The sequence below is a fragment of the Geotrypetes seraphini genome, chromosome 4 (assembly GCF_902459505.1).
Source record: "Geotrypetes seraphini chromosome 4, aGeoSer1.1, whole genome shotgun sequence".
Lineage (NCBI taxonomy): Eukaryota > Metazoa > Chordata > Amphibia > Gymnophiona > Dermophiidae > Geotrypetes > Geotrypetes seraphini.
In genome coordinates this window covers 10,957,674-10,980,882 of record NC_047087.1, presented here as the reverse complement: position 1 = coordinate 10,980,882, position 23,209 = coordinate 10,957,674, and the positions used below count along the sequence as shown (strand labels likewise).

The 23,209-nt window shown below is 44.4% G+C and overlaps 1 protein-coding gene across 5 annotated transcripts in view; it reads left to right on the top strand.

Annotated features, from left to right (window-relative positions):
- ZFPM1 (zinc finger protein, FOG family member 1) overlaps window positions 1–23,209 on the top strand; it is a 280,395-nt gene that overhangs the window by 62,275 nt on the left and 194,911 nt on the right. The window contains exon 1 of one of the 5 annotated variants that reach the window (XM_033943691.1): window positions 12,171–12,278. The exons of the other annotated variants lie outside the window; for them this stretch is intronic. The gene's annotated coding sequence lies outside the window, so the exon portion shown is untranslated. Of the gene's footprint in view, window positions 1–12,170; window positions 12,279–23,209 lie in introns of those variants that run through there. 5 annotated transcript variants of the gene reach the window in all.

The window sequence follows — 23,209 nt, the reverse complement described above, 5'->3', positions numbered from 1 at the left end:
AAGTGGTATTAGCGAGTGTCATGTGGGAACCACACTGAAGTCCATAGGGATTTATAGGGCTTTGGTGTGGTTACTGCACCAGCTCGCACTAATCTTCTTAATAAATGGGGCCTCTGTTTCTAACTGTAAACACTGCACAACATTACTGAAATTAGAAAACTTGTAGGCTATCTTTAACCCCCTAAGGCAGGGGTAGGGAACTCCGGTTCTCGAGAGCCGTATTCCAGTCGGGTTTTCAGGATTTCCCCAGTGAATATGCATGAGATCTATTTGCATGCACTGCTTTCAGTGCAAATTCATTGGGGAAAACCTGACTGGAATACGGCTCTCGAGGACCGGAGTTCCCTACCCCTGCCCTAAGTTGTACCCTGAAGAAAGAGAAGTTCATCGGAGCATTTTTCTGGAGGGTTAAGAGTACTGGAGCATACCGCTGGGCTTGTAGCATTGGAATGACCTTGAGGAATTTCAAGTGGAACATTCTGAGCACATTGAGAAATAGTAGATTAAAATCCCATCCGGCAAGGTATTCCTGCTCCCTAATTGCCTCGTGATTGATAAGTGTCATCTGCCCGTTTGACAAGCGGCAGAGTTTCCCATGAGCCTGACGCAAGACCTTTGCCTGCTCAATTCTGTTTCCCTTTAATTTAAAGATGAATTCAGGGTCAGAGGCTGGATAAGCAGCTGAAGGACATAGAAGAGGCAAAAAAAAAAAAAAAAAGGAGAGAGAACAGTTATCTGCTTTCTATCAAGGGCTGCAACATTACGGGAGAACCTGCAGCTTCATTTCACAACGCACACTCCTCCGCACCTCCTCAGGGTCAGACCCAAACAGGAATACAAGCAAACAGAAGGACCCAGCCATCTTTCAGGGAAACTTTTTCATCTCTAAGTGATAAAGTGCTTATAAATAAAATGATTACTAACACCTTTAGGAAGCTGCTTAGCAATTACTTAGAGGCTTTCAGATGGCACTTGCCAAGTTCCTCTCTCAAGATCCTTATTTATGTTCAAAATGTACAAATCCTGCACAGTGGAGGCAGCATACTAAGTGCAGGGTGTGTTCTGGTCTTTAGAATGCGGATAACTTTATTTGTAGGGTTAATTTAGCATGTTTAGATTTGATAGGTTGCCTGGACGGACCTTATACGTTTAGGTTCTTTGATATGTACCTGTTGGTTTTAAGAAAGGTTTGGACAAGTTCCTGGAGGAAAAGTCCATAGTCTGTTATTGAGAAAGACCTGGGGGAAGCCACTGCTTGCCCTGGATCGGTAGCATGGAATGTTGCTACTCTTTGGGATTCTAGAATCTTGTTACTCTCTGGGATTCCGGAATCGTGCTATTCTTTGGGATTCTGTATGAAATGTTGCTACTCTTTAGGTTTTGGCCAGGTACTAGGGACCTGGATTGGCCACCGTGAGAACGGGCTACTGGGCTTGATTGGATCATTGGTCTAACACACTAAGACTATTCTTATGTTCTATTGTGATTGTTTTTGGTTTTTATATTTTTCACGTAGTGCCAGTGGCGTAGCCATGGGATGCCTGGGTTCCCAGTTTGGGTTTGGGTCTCCCCCCCCCCCAAATAAAAAAATGAAGGCACAGTCTGCTGCTTTGGCTGGCGAGGGTCCCCAAGCCACACCAGTGGAAGCCTCCTCCTTGCAAAGTTAGGCAGTTAGTAGCAATTTTGTTGGGCTGCTGCCGTATCCTGCCCCCATCACCCCATCCGCCAAGCTTGGTTTTGTACAAGTGCAGGGGGTGGGCTTTCCTTGCCCACAAGAAACCAAGCATAATCACTTTATTATTTATATTTAAAACATTTATATCCCAAAATCTATGCGGGTTACAATCAACATACAATCAAGCTTGTACACATTAACAAAAATAATATTCCTAAGCATTCTCTTATTATAACTCCCCTAAAAGGAAAATATCTATAAAACTGTAATATCTCCCCTAAACACTACCAAAGGCCTCCTGAAAGTAGTAGGCCTTCAAGCACTTACGAAAAGATAACAATACAGGAATCTGACAAGTCTGCTCAGGAAGTGCATTCCCCAATCGTGGACGTGTAACACTGAAAATTCGTGCACGGATTGTCGCCTTTGCAATCTCTTGTAAAGAAGGCACTGCAAACAGGTGCTGAGATCCAGACCTCGACAAGCCAGAAGGTACATAACGGGGCCATCAAAGTACCCACGGCTTTGGGCTGAAGTTCAGCCAGTGCATCTGTAGCCTAAGAAAAGTGTTGCTAATTGTCTGGCTTTGTGAGGAGGAGGGCTTCTGTTGGTGAGACTTGGGTACCTCTGCCAGCTCAGATATATGGCTGGGGGTGGGGCAAAATGTGTACCCGCCCCCACCTTGAGCTCAGGACACTCCTGCTGCCCATTGTTTTCAGTGGCTGGAAAAGGAATGGGACTTATACCATCTTTTTGTAGTTACACTTTCAAAGTGGTTTACAGTGTTCCCCTGCGAATTCGCGGTCTGCTCCAATCCGCCTCTTCCTGTAGTAAAGACGGCTACACCAATCGGGAGCTGCGTGTCAAAGCAGCTGCTGATTGGTGTAGCCCGACTTTACTGCAGGAAGAGGCGGTCGGAGCAGACCGCGAGTGATTTTCATCACCCGCCGGCACTCCAGCTGCCCTCTCCTGCCTCTCCAGCTGTCATCTGTCTCCCCTGCCTAAAAACCGCATTTGCGGTTTTTCAAAATTCACCGGGGGGGGGGGGGTGTCCTGGAACGAAACCCCTGTGAATTTGGGGGGAGTACTGTACATATATACAGGTACTTACTTTGTACCCAGGATGATGAAGGATTAAGGGGCAAATTCTATAAGAAGCGCCCAAAAGTTAGGCGCCGAAATAGGCACCGTTCAGCGCGATTCAAGTAAAATTGGCTGCTGTTAGTGAATCACGCTGAGTTTGGAGGCGCTGTAGACCCCACTAAAAGTTAGGCGGCCATGCGAGCGCTTAAGCACGCTTAGGAGCAACGATTCTGTAAGAAGGCGCCTAACACGAAGCCACGCCCACACCTAACATGCATAGCGCCTATTTTTTTGAAGGCCGCCTAAATTTTTAGAGGCGCCTGGTTGCAGAATCGCGCTTTCTTGATAGGCGCCTAAGTTTCAATTAGTGCTGATTGAAAAACTTAATTGAGAGTAACATTGGGTAGAGAGTACTAAACTAAACTAAACTTTAGGTTTGTATACCGCGCCATCTCCACAAGCGTAGAGCTCAGCACGGTTTACAGGGTTAGGTTGAAAAGGAGCTACAATGAAGGGTTATAGGAAAGGAGCTAGGAAGATAAAGAACCGAAGAGCGGGAGGTGTTAGATTTTTGAAAAGAGCCAAGTTTTCAGGTGTTTGCGGAAGGATTGGAGGGAGCTTGAAATTCTGAGCGGGGATGTGAGGTTGTTCCATAGTTCGGTGGTTCTAAAGGGGAGGGATGTTCCTAGTTTTCCTACGCGGGATATACCTTTTGCAGAGGGGAATGATAGTTTCAGTTTTTGGGAGGATCTAGTGGAATTAGGGTTAGAGGAGTTCCAGAAGAGTGGGATAACGGGAGGGAGGATGCCATGTAGGATCTTGAAGGTTAACAGGCACATTTAAAGAGGACTCTGGAGTGAACTGGGAGCCAGTGAAGTTTGGACAGGAGTGGGGAGACGTGGTCGAACTTGCCTTTAGCGAAAATAAGCTTGGTCGCGGCGTTCTGGATTAGCTGAAGTCTATGGAGTTTTTTTTTAGTTAGGCTTAAACAGATGGAGTTGCAATAACCCAGTCTAGAGAGGATGAGAAGGGGTGGGTGTGGAGAGGGATGTTTAAGGTTCAAATTCATATAGATAAGTGGGGGTTTAATGTTATTGGAATTTTTTTTTATTATTATGTACATTAATAATTGATGCATTATTGATGTCTTTTGATGCTTTATTGATGCCTTTTTATTGGCAAGTTTTGTACCTTAACGGCTGTAATGAGATTTTAAGTTAGATTTCTTTATTTATGAGAATATCATTGGGTAGAGAGTACTATTGGGTGGGAAGGGGTGGGTGTGGAGAGGGAAGGTAAAGGTTCAAATTAATATTGGAACTTGTCTTTTATTATTGTTTATTAATAATTGATGCATATTGATGTTTTTTTTGATGCTGTATTATTGTATTTGATGATATTTGTATCAATAAAAACTGTTTGAATCTAAAAAAAAACAACAAAAAAACTTAATTGAGCTCGTTAATCAATTTAGATAGGCGCCTCCAAGATCGGTGCCTAACATTAGACGCCGGTTACCGAATTTGGGCCTTCGTGACTCGCCCAGGGTCTCAAGCAGCAGCGCTGGGATTCAATCCCACAACCTCAGGGTGCGAGGCAACAGCTCTACCACTAGGCCACGCAGGTGTTGCTGTTACTGAATTTACACCCGGTGCCCTCCGTTTTGTTACCCCCATTTTCACCCCTGTATGGCCCTAGCTGCTTTCTTACAGTTAACCTGTAGCTTCTGTTCCAGAGGTGGCTGTCCCGAGATTCATCACTACGTTACACTAGTGTCATGGGCCTGAGATAAGAATATAAGAATTGCCGCTGCTGGCTCAGATCGGTGGTCCATCCTGCCCAGAAGTCCGCTCACGTGGCGGCCCTCGGGTCAAAGACCAGTGCTCTAAATGAGTCCAGCCTCACCTGCGTACGCTCCAGTTTAGCAGGAACTTGTCTATCTTTGTCTTGAATCCCTGGAGGGTGTTTTCCCCTATAATAGACTCCGGAAACATAGAAACATAGAAGATGACGGCAGAAAAGGGCCATAGCCCATCAAGTCTGCCCACTCTATTAACCCTCCCCAAACTACCCTCCATGGGGTCACTCACAGGTGGCTTCACCTCTATACTACCCTCGTAGAGATCCGACATGGGCATCCCATTTCTTCTTAAAGAGCGTTCCAGTTTTCTACAACTCTCTGTGTGAAGAACAACTTCCTTACGTTTGTACGGAATCTATCCCCTTTCAATTTTAGAGCGTGCCCTCTCGTTCTCTCTACCTTGGAGAGGGTGAACAACCTGTATTTATCTACTAAGTCTATTCCCTAAGTACGTTAGACACACCGCAGATCACCACATCCTTCCTAAAGAGGAACACTGGTAGCCCCTCAGAACATGGACCAGTGACACGGCTCTCAGCATGCCAGGAGCATGGCTGTGTCCTCTCTGTTTATTTGTAAATCAAGATCGGTATCTCCACTGTGTCTCGTTGCTTCTGTTCTCATACTGACCTATTGGGGAATGCTTGTTTTATCTCCAGTCTCTCTTTAATGGATAGAGGAGGACTTGGTGTGACCCGGTCAAAGGGCAGCCAGCAGCAAAGCCTACCATAGAGTAAATATGAAGTGAATATGATTGGAGGAGAGAAGCTATGAGCTCAGACTCAAAAGGCTGCAGGATTTATCTTCGGGGCAAGATGAGTCGGCCTAGGAGTTGGAAAGCCGAATGGAGTTTTGAGTAAAACACAATCTTAGGGCTGGGAGCAGGGCCATACTAATGTTGGTGTCGGGTCAAAATCGCGGAAGACAAAGGCGCACGCCGACAACTGAGCGCAGCGCGGAGGCGCGCGCTGAAGAAAATAACTGTTTTTAGGGGCTCTGACGGGGGTGTGTGGGGGGGAACCCCCCCACTTTACTTTATACAGATCGCGCCGCGTTGTGGGGGCGTTGTAACCCCCCACATTTTACTGAAAACTTCACTTTTTCCCTAAAAACAGGGAAAAGTTAAGTTTACAGATATTGAGGGGGGTTACAACCCCCCCAAACCACCCACAACGCCGCCGCGAGCTGTATTAAGTAAAGTGGGGGGGGGGCCTCCCCAACAAAACCCCCGGCGGAGCCCCTAAAAACTGTCATTTTCTTCGGCGCGCGCCTCCATCTTGTGCTCAGTTGTCGGCGCGCGCCTTTGTCTTCGGCGTTTTTTTCTATGAACCTAAAGTTATATATTGGACACTAGGCAGTAAATCTGTAGGCCTCCCTACCATTGTCACCATTTACCTTTTTTAAGCCCCCCCTCCCCCAAACCTTAATCCATGGCTTTCCACACACCTTTCACCTCTCCAGAAGTGGCAGGGAAAATTGCAGAGCCAAACTGTGGATAGGTCGTGAGTGTAGACTTTCCTGTTAAGAGATCTGATAGGAAACTCGGAGGTAGGATTTCTTGAAAGATAATTTCAGATACTAATTTGGTTGAAGGTAAAAAGTGACTTATTTGATTGAGGCCTATTTTGCCTGCCAGGAATACTCTATTTTGTTGTACTTTCTTTCCAACAACTAAACATACCATTCTCATACCCACCACTCAACGGCACTCATCGCAAAAAGCTTTATGATAACCTCATAGCAACACATGCAGCAAAACTCGAACCCTCCATCACCAGATTGTTAACCTCAACATCTGACTTCAAAGCATTCCGTAAAGAAATCAAAACGCTACTTTTCAAAAAGCATATTCAAAACACCTAATCTCACTCTCCTCTTCCACGTACACCGACCAGGTTTACCCACTCCCTGGCACCATACCCTCAACCGACCAAAAAAAAACAACAAAAAAACAAAAATAAATAAAAAAAAAAAACAAACAAAAAAAAATTTAAATTAAAAATCAAACCCAATTCATCCTACCGAATCATATTACCTACCAACGCCTGGAAAAGATTTGATATGTAATGTAATATAACTGCTTTCATCCAATGTTACTAAGAATATACTCATTCTGTTACTATGTCTTACCCTAAATGTCACGTACCCTCCTGGAAATGTCCAGCTTCTTCTTATGTAATCCGCTTTGAACCGCAAGGTACAAGCGGAATAGAAATCACTAATGTAATGTAATGTAATGTAAAGTGTAATAATATTTGGCTCCATTAATGTGGACTGGAATTGATGTTTATTTTTTCCTGATCAGATTTATTTTATGTATGACATTGTTTATTTTCCTGTATTTTGTTATCTTTTAGTAACAAAAATCAATAAAGTATAAAAGTTAAAAAAAAAAAAAAAACCAAAACCTAAAACTTAGGGGTCCTTTTATCAAGCTGTGGTAGGGGTTTAACATGCGTAATACCGCGCGTTAAACTGCCTGCCGCACTAGCCCCTAACGCCTGCATTGAGCAGCCGCCGGGATTTGCTCGTGATGAAATGTCAGATGCGCTAACCCCTTAACCTACTGATCTCAAAAATCAAGTGATTGAAGAATTACCGCATACCTTCCTGATTATTACATTGCATTAGTTATTTTTATTCCGCCATTACCTTGCGGTTCATAGAAACATAGAAGATGACGGCAGAAAAGGGCCATAGCCCAACAAGTCTGCCCACTCTAATGACCTACCCCCCCTAGAGAACCCACGTGTGTATCCCATTTCCTTTTAAAATCTGGCACGCTGCCGGCCTCAATCGCCTGCAGCGGAAGTTCATTCCAATGATCGACCACCCTGGATTGATTAAGAGAGGGAGGAGTCCTACTCTTTTGTTTAAACCTGGCTACCTTGTCAATTCTTTTCAAATGAATTGATCAGAAATAATGGGGACAGACTTAAAGAACTCAATCTGTATACTTTGGAGGCAAGGCGGGAGAGGGGAGATATGATAGAGACATTTAAATATGTGTAAATGCGCACGAGTCGAGTCTCTTTCATTTGAAAGGAAGCTCCGGAATGAGAGGTGATAGGCTCCAGAGTAATCTAAGGAAATACTTTTTTACAGAAAGGGTGGTAGATGCGTGGAATAGTCTCCCGGTAGAGGGATCTCTTAGTGAGAGGAAGAGATAACGGTTAGTGCGGATGGGCAGACTGGAAGGGCCATTTGGCCTTTATCTGCTGTCATGTTTCTGTTTCTACGTGTGATATATAGAGGGTTGGATGAATCTCCTCATGGCCCTCTTGGTATATTATTACGCTATCATTGTTCTGGCAATTGCAGAAAAATTCAGTCTTCCCTACGAGTCCATAATGGATTTGTCAGCCCATTTTTCACAATCCTTGATTCTGGATATGAAGGATAGTTCAGATCCAAATGTTTTTTGTTTACTTTTCTACATTCACTTCATACGATATCACTAGTCATAGCCACTCATGGAAAAGGAAATGATCGCAGCATTTTCTAATTCGTCTGCTACTATAAATGTGACATCCGACTGGACATGGTTTTCTGTTCCATGGTCTGATCTTCTAATATGTGAATTTAATTTATCCATTTTTATATCGAGACCCAGGCAGATACCTGATCGTTGATCTTCTCATACCTACCAACTCTTTCAAAAACGATTAAAGACTTCCTTGTTTTCTGTTATTTTGGATTTTTTTATATAGTATAATTCACACAAATTTTTAAAATCAATATACTGTGCAAAGTCTTAATGTAAACCACGTCAAACCCCCTTTTGCAAGGATGATGTGGTACATAAAAAGGATTAGATTAGGGGTCAAATTGACAAAGAACTTTTCTGGCTGGAGATAACTCCCATTTTCTTGCTGACCTAACAATTTATTGGATTTTTGGGATAACAGTATATTGGAGGTGTTGGACGATATGAAGTTATTCAGAGTAGTGAAGACACAGGGGGATTGCGAAGATCTGCAACGTGACATAATCAAGCTCGAGAAATGGGCGTCGACAAATGAGGTTCAACGTGGATAAGTGTAAAGTGATGCATGTCGGTAACAAAAATCTCATGCACGAATACAGGATGTCCAGGTCGGTACTTGGAGAGAGACCTGTCAGGAAAGAGACTCGTGAGTTCTAATCGATGAAGCCGTCCACGCAATTTGCAGCAGCGGCGAAAGGGGCAAACAGAATGCTAGGAATGATTAAGAAGGGGATCATGAACAGATCGGAGAAGGTGATCATGCCGCTGTACCGGGCCATGGTGTGCCCTCACCTGGAGTATTGCGTCCAGCACTGGTTGCCATATATGAAGAAGGACATGGTACTAGAAAGGGTCCAGAGAAGAGCGACTAAAATGGTTAAGGGGCTGGAGGAGTTGCCATACAGTGAAAGATTGGAGAAACTTGGGGACATGATCGAAACATTCAAAATACTGAAGGGAATAGACTTAACAGATAAAAACAGATTGTTCACCCTCTCCAAGGTAGGGAGAACAAGAGGGCACTCTCTAAAGTTGAAAGGGGATAGATTCTGTACAAACTTAAGGAAGTTCTTCGTCACCCAGAGAGTGGTAGAAAACTGGAACGCTCTTCCGGAGTCTGTTATAGGGGAAAACACCCTCCAGGGATTCAAGACAAAGTTAGACAAGTTCCTGCTAAACTGGAACGTACGCAGGTGAGGCTGGACTCATTTAGAGCACTGGTTTTTGACCTAGGGGCCACCGCATGAGTGGATTGCTGGGCACAATGGACTACTGGTCTGACCCGGCAGCGGCAGTTCTTATGTTCTTATGGATAGTATAGCACCCCTTAAAACTAGGAAGAGATCCAAAGATAACCCTTATTCTTGGCACTCTGATCAATTATGCCAAAAAAGAAGAATGTCGTAAGTCGGAGAGAAGATAGTGATAGATGAAATATTCAAATATTGTGGAAACAGTTAATTAGTTCCTATAAAAAGGAACTTGCTAATGCTAGACAATTGTACTTCTCTTGTTTGATTGGGCCCTTTTGATCCAATCAGAGGGATTTATTTCATCTGTTAAATGATCTGACGAGTTCATCCAAAACTTTGCATTCTATTGATCAGCTTAGTGCCAACACTTTGGCCGCTTATTTTTATGATAAGGTGGCCAAACTGCACAATTCTTTTTCTCTGGAACATCAAATGTTTCCGGGAGCTCCTACCTTTTCGGGAGGCAACATCTTAGCTGCTCCTGTTGATAGGTATTGGACATCATTTCATATGGTGTCAGCTGCCACCGTGAGCACTTTGCTATTTTAAGCTTGCGTAGTGGATTATGACACTTATAAGTGGGTTTCCTTTTGACATCCATGGGCAGGATCTCAAACTCGTAGTCCGGGGGTCACATGCGGCCTGCCAGATACTATTATGAATCCCTCGGTATGTTTATCATAATCACAAAAGTCAAATAGAACAGTTTCTTGATCATATGTCTCTGTAGCTATAAATGACAATATTATGATTAAGACTTAGCCAAAAGGAAAGATTTATAAACTATAAAGAGTTTTACCTCATGCAAAATTGTCATTTCTTTAATAAGACATTAACTATTTTTTTCTGAGGCCCTCCAAGTACCTACAAATCCAAAATGTGGCCCTGCAAAGGGTTTGAGTTGGAGACCACTACCGTATTTGATAGCCAAGCAGTTGACTGGATTTTTAAGCAAATTTTCAATTTCTGGTTCATTCCAACATGGTCTTCATAGTACATAGTACGAAAACTCTTCTTACTAGAATTACCAAAGCACGGAAAATTATTAGCAATAGTGGACGGGCAGTTTTAGTGCAATTTTTGACCTGTTGGCTGTGTTCAATATAGTTGACCATTAATTTTTACTTATTAAATGAAATGATCTTGGAATAGGAGCGACTGTGTTAGAATGATTTAGAAAGTCCCTGGTCAGTTGCTCTTATGCAGTTACAGTAAAAGAGAAAAAAGTGCTTTTCCTATTTCTAGCGTCCTTTAAGTGGTGTACGTCGGGGTTATCCCCATTTCTTATTTTTTTTTCAGTATTTTTATGTATTCTCAGAGTTCTATTTTTTTTTTTTATAAGGGAGAATACTTTTAGTCTCGCTGGTCTGAGTGAATAGGACTTGTTGGTCAAGGGGTACGATTCTGGCTTTTGGGGTGAGAGGTCCTGGGTTCAGTCAGTTCTGCCAGGAGAAGGGCTGCTCTAGTCAGGCTTTTGGTGTTGCTGCTACGAAGGTTTCTGCCAGGTACTTGTGAGTAGTGCTGCTTTGTGTTTAAAATTTTAAAGAGTTGGCTGTCAAAAATGTTGTATGAATTAGTAGCATTTCCTTCCGGTCTAGAAATGGTCATTTGTTGATTTTTCTGTCATTGAAATCTTCGTGCTATAAGGAAAAGTTGGAACTGTCTTGGCACGTTCTTCCTATGCGGCTTCAAAACCTTTTCCTTTCACGTTAATTTTATTTGCTATTTGTAATGAAGTTTTTTCTTGCAAACTTCTCTGGGCTCTTGCAGGGGGATAAAGTGCTCTAAAAATGTTGGTTGACATTACATTAAGTAGCTGTTCTTGTTCATGAAACGAGTATAAGATTCTCATCAGCTCTTTTAGACATTACACCTCAATTAGGAGGTTGTCGGGGGGGGGGGGGGGGGTGTTTTTTGTGTACTGGATTATTACAACACTATATTTGGCTGCTACACTGAAATCTGATACGATTTTTATAAGTTGTGGAGTTTTTTTCTCTGACACATGATTGCTTGGCTCTCACCATCAACCACTGGTGCCAAGAAGTGGTTTGAACAGGGCATTCTGAAGAGTTTTTATTCTCCACAGTAGTCTTTAAGCCTGTTACATTAACGGGTGCTAGAATAGATGAGTCTGTCTGTCTTTCTTTCTTTCTTTCTCTCTCTCTCTCCTTGTTTGCTGGCTGTCTGTCTGTCTCTCTGGCCCCCCTGTCTGTTTGTCATTCTTTCTGTCTGTCTCTCTCCCTGGCCCCTGTCTGTCTGTCTTTCTTTCTTGCTCCTTGGCCAGTGTCTGTCTTTCTTTCTCTCTTTCTCTCTCTCTCTCTCCTTGGCCGCTGTCTGTTTGTATGTCTTTTTTTCTTTCTCTCTCTCTCTTTGGCCACTGTCTGTCTGTCTATCTGGCACCCTGTCTGTTATTCTTTCTGTCTGTGTCTCTCCCTAGCCCCCTGTCTGTCTGTCTGTCTTTCTTTCTTTTTCTCTCTCTCCTTGGCCGCTGTCTGTCTGTCTTTTTTTCTTTGTCTCTCTCTCTTTGGCCACTGTCTGTCTGTCTCTCTGGCTCCCTGTCTGTCATTCTTTCTGTCTGTGTCTCTCCCTGGCCCCCTGCCTGCCTATCTCTCTCTGTTGTGCCATGCCTGCCTGTCTCTCCATGGCCCCCTTCTGTCTCTCCCCCCCCCCCCGAGCAAAGCAAGATTGCTGCCTCCCCCCAAAGCAGCCCCCTTTCCCTCTCTCCCTCCACTTCCCTGTGCAGCAGGAGCAGAATTTTTACCTGCATGGGACACCTCGCAGCACTCGCACGACACCATCCTGCCATTGCTCTACTGCCAGCTATCAGGAGACAAACCACCGCACAAACCACTGCATGCGCTGCAAATAGAATACGGTCATGGAGGCACACATCACGGTGGCAGGGATCACAACATCGTAAGTGCACATGCGTGCTTAGGGTTTTATTATAGAGGATTTTAACTGTCCTTTCTGGTGAGCTGAATCCTGTGATGATTTTTAGGTTTTTCCAACTCTTCTGTCTTGATTTGAGCCTGGTGCTCACCCAAGGTCACTGTTATCCCCCCATCCCTCGGCTGCACGACTGATTTGAAGTTGCTCACAGCGACATGCAGGGAGAGAAAACTATGAGTGACGGATCCAGAGATTCATTTCGTTTAGTCCTTTTTCTAGACCATTCTCCCAAGGGAGTTCCGAAAAGTTTACATGAATTTATTCAGGTACTTGAGACTTTTTTTCCTTGTCTGTCCCAGCAGGCTTACAATCTACTGTATATAAACTGAGATTATAAACTGAGAATATAAACTGAGATTATTGGGCCCAAAAATGGGGGTCTCAGTTTATATTTGGGTCAGTGCTGACCCCCCTCCACCCCCCCCCCCCACCCCTGCCAGGCCTGCCATGAGACCTGGTGGTCCAGCGGTGGCCGGAACAGGAGGGATCCCTCCCACCTCCTGTCCCAGCCTGATTCTAATTATTTTTATCTCCCTCCCTCCTCCCCCCAAATACCTTAAGCATCCCTGGTGGTCCCGCAAGAACTTGCTGCAGCCAATTAGCTAGTGGTTCTGCACGGGCAGGAGCGAAGGCAGGTCGCTCCTGCCGTGATTCACTGCTGGACCACCAGGGTTACTTATGGTACATGGGGGAAGCAGGAGGGAGATAATAATAATTAGAATCAGGATGGGACAGGAGATGGGAGGGATCCCTACTGTTCCAACCAGTGCTGGACCACCAGGTCTCATATCAGGCCCAGTGGAGACCTGCAAAGCATCAGAATGGAGGGGGGAAAGGGTACAGAATCTGGAAGGAGAGAGGGGGTGCTGGGTGCAGAGACTGGCAGGGCAGGGGAGGAAGTGAGTGAATGGGGTTGATGCTGAGCAGTGAGGGAGGGGGAACAGGGTGCAGAACCTGGCAAGACAAGGCATCGCACTTGAATACTAACCCCCCTGATTTATATTTGAGTTGACCATTTCTCCTCTTTTTTTTTTTTGGGGGGGGGGGGGGGAATTACCTTGGTTTATATTCGGGTCGTTTTATATTTGAGTATATATGGTATCTAATGTACCCTAGGGCAGTGGGGGGATTAAGTGACTTGCCACATCCTCGTGTGCTGAAGCTGTAGCTTTAACCACTGTGCCCCCCCTCTCCCCCTTTCAGTTTAAAACCATGCCTACTTTAGACATAGGCGCAGTAGGGGTCTTTATGGACGAGAGTTGGATGCCGTCATTTGTAGGTGCTTGCAAGCGCCTATTTTAATTTAATTGGTTTTAAACGAGACAGTCAATTATCGCACCGTTTAACACTAATTAAAACAATTAAGTTAGTCGGTGGTAGGGCTCAGTTTTGAGAATTTGGGCCTATGTGACGAAGCTGTGATTTTATTCATTTATTTCTTTATTTCTAAAATTTCTAAACCGCTTGAACCAAAGTGGAAGTTTTTTTTACTTCATTCCGTTCATAGATAAAGTCGATCAAGTTTAACATTAAAAAAAAAAATCCACTGCAGCACACAAGCTGCCAATAAATTATAAGAACATAGGACTAGCCTTACTAGGTCAGACCAACGGTCCATCAAGCCCAGAAGCCCAGTCTCACGGTGGCTATTCTAGAATCCCAAAGAGTAGCAACCAGGGCTACCGATCCAGTGGTTCCCCCCAGGTCTTTCTCTATAACAGACTACGGAGGCCACATCTGTTAGCAGCCTCTACCTTTCTCTGATTGCGTTCTCTCCTCTGTCTGTCTGTGGCAGGCCTGCTGTTGGAGAGACCATGAAAAGCACTTTGGGAAACAACATGAACTTGTTTTCCCTGGGTGGGGAGGGTTTGTTGCTTGTCATTTGCTCTGCCTCCCCCACTTCTCAGACCAGTGGGAAAGTCTGAATCTGTTGCTATTTTCTGTCTGTTATCGAGGTCTCTTATCACCTCGCTTTTGTCTGCGTTGCCTGCTTTCGGATAGTCCATGGTCTCTCTCTTGGCAACCTGGACCTTTTTTTTTTTTTTTTAATTTACTGGGCAAGTGAGGTGGATTGAAGAAAAGGTTTATTGTTGAAACGCTGAAAGAAGTTAATAGGGTTTAATTTGAAAGAAATGATCAAATAATTACCTGCAGGGTTTTCCGGGCCTTGCTTTTGAAGTTGGCACTAGGTCTCCCACCTCTGTCTCCCGCATCCCCTACTTACTTCCTGCCTCTCTGGTTCAACAGTCAGTTCTTGCTGAGTCCTGGGAATCAGGTCTAAGGGGCTACAGGGGCCGGCTGTGCTCAGCAGTTTTTCCATAGATATACAGGGGAAATTTATAAGGGGTTTTCTGTCTAGTCCAGATTCTATAGCCTGAAGTTACACTTAAATGTGCACCTACCTTATTTTTTGTTCCATAAGATGCACTTTTTCCACCCCAAAAAGTGGGTGCGTTTTATGGAGTGAATACAATTTTTTTAATACCCCTCCCCCACCAATGCACCTGACCATAAGACGCACCTACGTGTAGAGGAGGAAAAACCAAGAAAAAAAATTTGGCTCAGAATTTATTTTTCTTGGTTTTGTGCATCTGGTAGCTTGGTAGTAGCCAGTCCGCAGCTTCCCGTACCTTAAACGCCGGTGGTCTAGCATGGTTTCGCCAGGAGCTTTCCACGCTCCTGCTGGATGACTGCTTCCTTTGTTGCTGCAGAGGGCACTGGTCCCGCGTTGCTCCGTAAATAGCTTTTCGCTTCCTGCCTGGTCCCGCATCGCTCTATGAATATCAGTTCTTGCGATTCATTATTCACGGAGTGGTGCAGGACCAGGCAGGAAGTGAAAAGCTCGCACTCCTGCCTTATTCTCCACTCTGTAGCAACTAAGGAACTAAGTCATCAGCACTCAGACTTAATGGGGTGGGTCAGTAGAGTGGGCAGACTTGATGGGCTGTAGCCCTTTTCTGCCGTCATCTTTCTATGTTTCTATGTAAAGGAGGCAGCTGACCAGTAAGAGCATGGAAAGCTCCTGGCGAGACCACGCTGTACCACCTGCATTTAAAAAAAAGTACGGGAAGCTGCGGGCTGCCTACCACCAGGCTACCAGATGCACAAAACCAAGAAAAAGAATTCTGAACCAAATTTTTTTTCTTGGTTTTTCCTCCTCTACACGTAGGTGCGTCTTATGGTCAGGTGCATCTTATAGACTGAAAAATACGGTAATTTAATTATTCAGTTTGACTTAATCGGCACTGATCATTGAAAACGCTACTAAAAAGTAATAAAAAAACAAAAAAATGATTCGCAGAAAGTAGGCATGGTTAGGGGCAGATTCCGGCTGGATTTGGAGCATGGTTTGACTTGGGGGTTACCAGATGTCTGGATTTACCCGGACATGTCCTCTTTTATAGAGGACTGTCCGAGTGTCCGGACAGGTTTTCAAAACCCAGCAGTTTGGCCTGGTTTTGAAAACCTCGTCTCTTTGGAGCCGTGTCTGGAGGGCCTCTGCCCATGTGTGGAAGTGACATGATGAAGTTATCGCATCACGCCCGTGCATTCACAGAACCTCCAGGTGCAGCCCTGAAAAGACGAGGTTTATTTGGAGTCGGGGTTGGAGGGTGGAATGGGGTGGGGCTGTGGCTGGAATGGGGCAAGGCTGGGGCGGAATGGTCAGGGCCACACATCTCTTTTTTTAAACTAAAAATCTGGTAACCCTTTTTGACTTAGGCACTAGTAGGCACTTAACTTGGGCGCACGTATTTAGGACAGAAAACCCTGGCATACATGGGAGTGCACCTAAGGTTTCCAGCATGAGGCTCACGGCTGACCCGGAAGCCTTCCCTCATGTCAGAGGGAAGACTTCCGGGTCAGCTGCAAGCCTCGTGCATGAACCAGCAGCTGCGGCTTTGAAAAAAGAAGTGTCACTGGGAGGAGAGAGTCGGCCAGAGGAGTTAAAGACCTGCGGGAGGCACAAAGGGTCAGGCTGCTGGGCCAGCCGTATGCAGGAACCATGGCCGCGGCTTTGGAAAGAGAACTGCGAGGAGGGAGCTGGCCAGAGGAAGTAAACACCCATGGGAGGCACAAATTTGGTATGCAAAATGGAAGGAAAGACGAGGGGCGCGTTGGGACATGGAACAAAGGAGGAGGGTCGCATTTAGACAGGAAGGGAGGAAGAAGGGGCGCATTGTCACAGGAAGGGAGAAGCAGGGTCATGTTGGGACACAAGGAAAGGAGGGAGCACAAACTTCAGCCAAAGGATGGACGGAAAGAAGAAAGGAGGGGAGGGAGCATGAACTTGGGACACAGAATGGAGGGAGGGAGCATGAACTTGGGACACAGAATGGAGGGAGGGAGCATGAACTTGGGACACAGAATGGAGGGAGGGAGGGAACATGAACTTGGGACAAAGGATGGAGGGAGGGAAGCATGAACTTGGGATATAGGATGGAACAATGGAGGGAGTGAGGGAAAGAGATGCTGAGTTGGGGAGGGAATAGAGAGAATTGTTGGGCATGGTTGTGGGAGAGGCGTGAGGTGCAGATGAGAGGGAGAAATGTTGGAGCGGGACGGATGAAGACCAAAAGGAAGTGTAAACCTCCCATCTTTTCTTTCTATTTAAACTACAGTCCTTTATTTTGAGGACTATTTATTTCATGTTTAATGTTCTTGAAAGTTTATTGTTTTCAGAGACTGTGCACTACGCAGGATTTGAGTTACGTACGAACTCGTTCTTAACCCATGGACAGCATGTACTTGCTGCTGTTTTAAAATCATAGGATTAGTGAGGCCTTTTTTTTTCCTTTTTTTCCTTCTTTATTTTTGAAGAGTGAAGTAGGTTCATTTTTTGTTTAAAATTTGGAGGAAAATGTATGAGTAATATATTACTGTTGTATGATGATTATTTATGCATTTTATAACCTGCTTAGGATTGAAGCGGGCTAGAAGTTTTTTAAATAAATAAAAAAAAGGAATAAGTGTGATTCTGTAAAAGTGCCCAGAGGATAATTGACAATCACGCTCAACGGTGACAAGTTAAGCACTATTTATAGAATCAGGGCCCTGGTGCACAGCGACGTACGCATTGCCTGCGGGCTGGACAGAGCGTGTGGCTTCATGTGTAGAATACGTTACACCATTTTGGGGCAGGTGGGAATCAGCGTGCTGGTATTTGGGCGCGAGAAATTGAAAAGCTGTTCAATGACGCCTTCAGTTAGAGGATTACTTCCCTTTCCCTTTATTACATTACATTACATTAGTGATTTCTATTCCGCCAATACCTTGCAGTTCAAGGCGGATTACATAAAAGTTTTCAGAAATTACATAAAAGTTTACAGGAATAGCATAAGAGATGTCGTAAGAGTTACATATGAAATTACCCAAGAGTTGTCGAGATCTTAAGGTGATAAGTGTTGGGTAAATAGAGGCATTTAGTATTAGTTGGGTAGTAGGGGGCGTATTAGAGTATATAAAGGGTATAGAGTGGGTAGGTGGGAATTGGGTAGGAACTGGTCATGTTAGATAGGTTTTATGTATTTTTTGAAGAGTGGGGTCTTAGTATCTTTCTTGAAGGTTTTGTAGTCTGTGGTCGATGACAAGAGAATGGTGATTTGTCTGTCCAGTTTCGCTGCTTTGGTGGCTATTATATTTTCCATTTTAAGAACATAAGAACATAAGAAGTTGCCTCCGCTGAGGCAGACCATAGGTCCATCCTGCTCAGCGGTCCGCTCCCGCGGCGGCCCATCAGGCCCATTGCCTGAGCAATGGTCTATACCTATCTATACCCCCCAATCCCTTTTTCTTCTAGGAATCTATCCAAACCTTCTTTGAAACCATTTAGTGTTTTCTTGTCTACAACAGCCTCTGGAAGCGCGTTCCATGTGTCCACTACCCTCTGAGTGAAAAAGAACTTCCTAGCGTTTGTTCTAAACCTGTCCCCTTTCAATTTCTCCAAGTGCCCCCTTGTACTTGTGGTGCCCCTTAATTTAAAAAATCTGTCCCTGTCTACTTTTTCTATGCCCTTCAGGATCTTGAAGGTTTCTATCATGTCTCCTCTAAGTCTTCGCTTTTCCAGGGAGAAAAGTCCCAACTGCTTCAATCTGTCAGAATATGGGAGATTTTCCATTCCCTTTATCAGTTTGGTTGCTCTTCTTTGTACTCCCTCAAGTACCGCCATGTCTTTCTTGAGGTACGGCGACCAGTACTGGACACAGTACTCCAGATGCGGCCGTACCATTGCACGATACAGCGGCATGATGACTTCCTTCGTCCTGGTCGTAATACCCTTCTTAATGATACCCAGCATTCTGTTTGCTTTCCTAGAGGCTGTGGCGCATTGCGCCGATGCCTTCAGTGTTGCGTCTACCATCACTCCCAGGTCTCTCTCCAGGTTACTAACCCCTAGTGGTGTTCCCCCCATTTTGTATGTGAACATCGGGTTCTTTTTCCCCACGTGCATGACCTTGCATTTCCCCACGTTGAAGCTCATCTGCCACTTTTCGGCCCACTTTTCCAGCTGCGTTAGATCCTTTTGGAGATCCTCGCAGTCTTCCTTGGTTTGAGCCCTGCTGTATAGTTTGGTGTTATCTGCAAATTTAATGACTTCACACTTAGTTCCCGCCTCTAGGTCATTTATGTAGATATTGAACAAGAGCGGTCCCAGCACCGACCCCTGCGGAACTCCGCTCGTGACCCCTTTCCAGTCTGAGTAGTGGCCCTTTACGCCAACCCTCTGCTTCCTGTTTGCCAGCCAGTTTTTGATCCATCGGTGGACCTCCCCTTGTACCCCGTGGTTCCATATCTTTTTAAGCAGTCTCTCGTGTGGCACCTTGTCGAAGGCTTTTTGGAAGTCAAGGTAAATGATGTCTATAGATTCCCCTTTACCCACCTGGCTGTTCACTCCCTCAAAGAAGTACAATAAGTTTGTGAGGCATGACCTACCCTTACAGAAGCCACTATTAAAATACCTGTATTATGACTTTGTTTGTCAGTCTATCCTTTTCCCCATGAATTTTAGATTTTTATTTTTATCTGTAAGCCGCTTTGACTTTGGAAAAGTGAGATATCAAACTTTTAGAACATAGGAATAACCTTACCATAACAACTTTCCACTGAGTTTGCATCATATTTATGGTCATCACAACATAGAATCTATTTCCTCTCATTCATGCACAATTATTTAATTCCATTTAAGACCCCTGAGGAAGGCTTTAACCAGCCGAAACACAGACCGTGTTGGGTTCGTATCCCACCACATTTCAGTCACTCAGTGAAGTGGAGATTGTTTTGATTTGTGCACTCAATTTGTAGAATCCCAACTAAGGGCAGTTATCATATGATGCAAATTAGTGGCAATTAGCATTAATTATTGCCAATAATTGATTGTTAATTCCAATTAGCATGTAATTACTCAAATTAAGTTATTGTGTAACTGGTACAATTCTGTAACTTAGAACTGTGCCTGTGAAGTGTAAAACTGTGCTGAAGATTACAGAAAGAGGGGAAGTGTGGGTGAACGTATTGGCACTCAGTTTAAGACACGGTAAAGAAGTTTGCTGTGTGGTAACTTCAGGGGACATGCTGGGGATGTCCCAGGTGTAACTACACAACATTTGCATTTACCACATGTGTATTTTTGTTGTGAAAGCATAGTAAGTGGGGGCATGTGATAAAGCTACTAAGTAATAGATTGAAAACAAACCGGAGAAAATATTTCTTCACTCAGCGTGAAATGAAACTCTGGAGAATGTGGTCAAAGCAGTTAGCTCAGCAGGGTTTAAAAAAAGTTTAGCTAATTTCCTAAAGCAAAAATCCATAAGCCATTATTAAGATGAACTTGGGGAAATCCACTGGTTATTCTTAGGACAAGCAGAATAAATTCTGTTTTACTACTTGGGATCTTGCCAGGTTCTTGTGACCTGGGTTGGCCACTGTTGGAAGCAGGATACTGAGCTTGATGGACCTTCAGTCTGTCCCAGTATGGCTATTCTTATGGGAGCCAAGTAAAGGACAATCCAGCCATTGTGACATCACTGCTGAGGTTGGCTCTTAGGCATTGGTGGAATGAGGCATTATGACATCACAATCTCAGCTCTGGAATGTTGCTACTATTTGGGTTTCTGCCAGGTACTTGGAACCTGGGTTGGCCTCTGTTGGGATCAGGATACTGGGCTTGATGGACCTTTGGTCTGTCCCAGTATGGCGACTCTTATGTTTTTATATTAAGTTCAAAGCGTTACAGCACTTTAGTAAAATTGTCTTATTGTTGTTTTCTGCATTTTATTCTCATCCTATCACCATCTAAAAAAATGAGGTTGCATAGTTTCAAGTTTTATTGTTTTTAATATACTGACCATCAACGTGTATCTGGCCGGTTTACAATGCTAAAAAAATAAAATAAAAGGTAAAATAGTAATTGTATATCTATATATATGGGGGAGGAGTGAACGTTAAAAAGATGATAATCAAGAACTTACATGAATTTGAGGGTAATAAGGGAAAGGGAGGGTCAATAAGTACATTATTAAAACAAAATTTAAAAGAAAAGGGAGGAGGGGAGGATATGACATCAAGGATGGGGGTCCCTTCGTAAAAGTGGTTGAGATAATTTTACTGGCTTTGGGGAAGGAGGTACTTAGAGGTTATGATTTGCATCTTGAAATAGGAAAGTTTTTAGTTTGGTCTTGAATTTATTTATTTATTTATTCGATTTTTTTTAGCCCGTCCTCCCAAAAGAGCCCAGAACGGGTTACAATGAATATATTGGTGCATTAAAATTATAAGTAAGATAGGTACTTAGAAATTCCCTTACTGTCCCGAAGGCTCACAATCTAACTAAAGTACCAGGAAAAATGACAATTAGAAGAGTAATAAAGAAAGAAAATAGAGCTAGAGGAGAAAAATAAGAAAATAAACATACTAATAAGATTACAATGATCTAAAGGAATTTGAAAAGTTAGAAAGAGGGGAGATAAGAATAGATGCAGAGGGAGAACCGTTGAAGCAATAGAATTCTGGAGAAATTTAAATTTGGCGAGAAGATTTAGTTCTTTACGTCATCGATGAGATTGTGCTGAGTCTGATGCGTATAAACACAATCCCCCCCAAATTCAAAGCTATTTAACTGTCCGGAAACAGCCGCTGACTAATTCAATAGCATTTAGGCGCCCAGCTGAGAATATTCAGCTTGAGATAACCACTTATCTCCACTGGTGGGTGGGGGGATCCGGATGCCCAATTCCTCCTGCTAGAGCCCCCCCACCTGAAAGTTCGATCACTCCCACCATGAACCCCCTACTCCCCCCCCCCCCAGGAAAACTCCTTAAAGGTTAGAAAGGCATCCAGACGCCATGCATGCTCAGAAGCCCTCCCAGACACAGCTCTGAGCCGAAAACCTGGACAAACTCCTTACAGGTTAGAAAGATGTCTGGACAGTCCTCTTAAAAAAAAAGTGGACATGTCTGGCTAAATCTGGATGTTGGGTGACCCTAGTATTAAACAGAAGTCACACTAAACTTAAATTTTCCTTCTGTAATATGTTGTACTTTCACTATATGCATTTTGTAATTTGCTGATTTTCCAGCTCTCTTCACTGTGAACTGCCTAGAAGTCGGTATAGAAGAATAAAGTTATTATTAAAGGCTTTGGAGAAGAGATGTGCTTTCTCCTGCTTCCTGAATTACCGTATTTTCTTGCATATAACGCGCGCGCTATACGTGGTTTTTACAAACCGCGCATACCCTTGCGCGTTATACAAATTTTTTTTTACATAGTTCCCCCCCCCGACGCCCAATTCATCACCTGGAAGGAGCGCTTGCACTCCCACAGCCTCTCCCCCTCCCCCATGGAGAAGCTGTCTACCTTGTTTCCGGATGCCAGCCCAGCTGCTTCCTCTGCCGGCAGTCCTGCCCCTTCTCAGAGCCCTGTGCTGCGCTGCTTCCTCTTCAGGCGGTCCCGCCCTTTCTCTGATGTCAGAGAAAGGGCGGGACCGCCGGAAGAAAAAGCAGCACAGCAGGGCTCAGAGAAGGGGTGGGACCGCCGGCAGAGGAAACAGCTGGGCTCGCAGGCATCCGGAAACAAGGTAGACAGCTTCTCCATGGGGGAGGGGGGTGAGGCTGTGGGGGTGCGAGCGCTCCTTCGGGGTGGGGGTGCGAGCGGTCCTTCAGGGTGGGGGTGTGGGTGCGTGTGAGCGGTCCTTCGGGGTGGGGGTGCAAGCGGTCCTGCGGGGGGGTGAATCGGACGTCGGAGGGGGGCATCAGGCTTTCAGGGTAGGGACAAGACTTCAAGGAGGAAAGGAGAGTCGGGGCGGGCGAAAACAGAGTCAGGGTCTCCAGAGGAGAGTCGGGGCGGGCGAAAGGAGAGTCGGGCAGCATGCGCGGTATACGGGTGTGCGCGGTATATAAAAATTTATGTACATAAATATGTGTTTTTTGCGCGCTATACCCGTGTGCGCGTTATCTATGTGAAAATACGGTAAAGGTGGTCTCGAGTTTACTTCAAAAATAGGCTGACAAAGTTTTGTGGAGATTTGGTTAGGATTTTTCCTGCTGTCTCAAGAGCCACGCAATTAAGAAGGAAAGAATTTGTAAAATTAAGAACAAGTTTTGGCTCTTGAGGCATCATTTTATTTAAAATTTCCCTGTAAATGTCTTGTCAAGGTACAAGACATTGAATATGCTTTTGGGGATCCTATTCAGTTACAACAATTTTTAATGGTAAGAGAACAGAAACGAGGTTTTGTTGGTGTAATGTTTCATGACTGAGATATTTGGAGGTTGTCAAAGTCCCAATATTATGGAAGGGTTAAGATTCATATGAATCAGTACCCATTCTTAGTTTCTTTGTAGCTTCATGTTAATTGTTAATGTACGGCTCCTCAATATGGTGGGCTTGAAAAGGAATTTTTG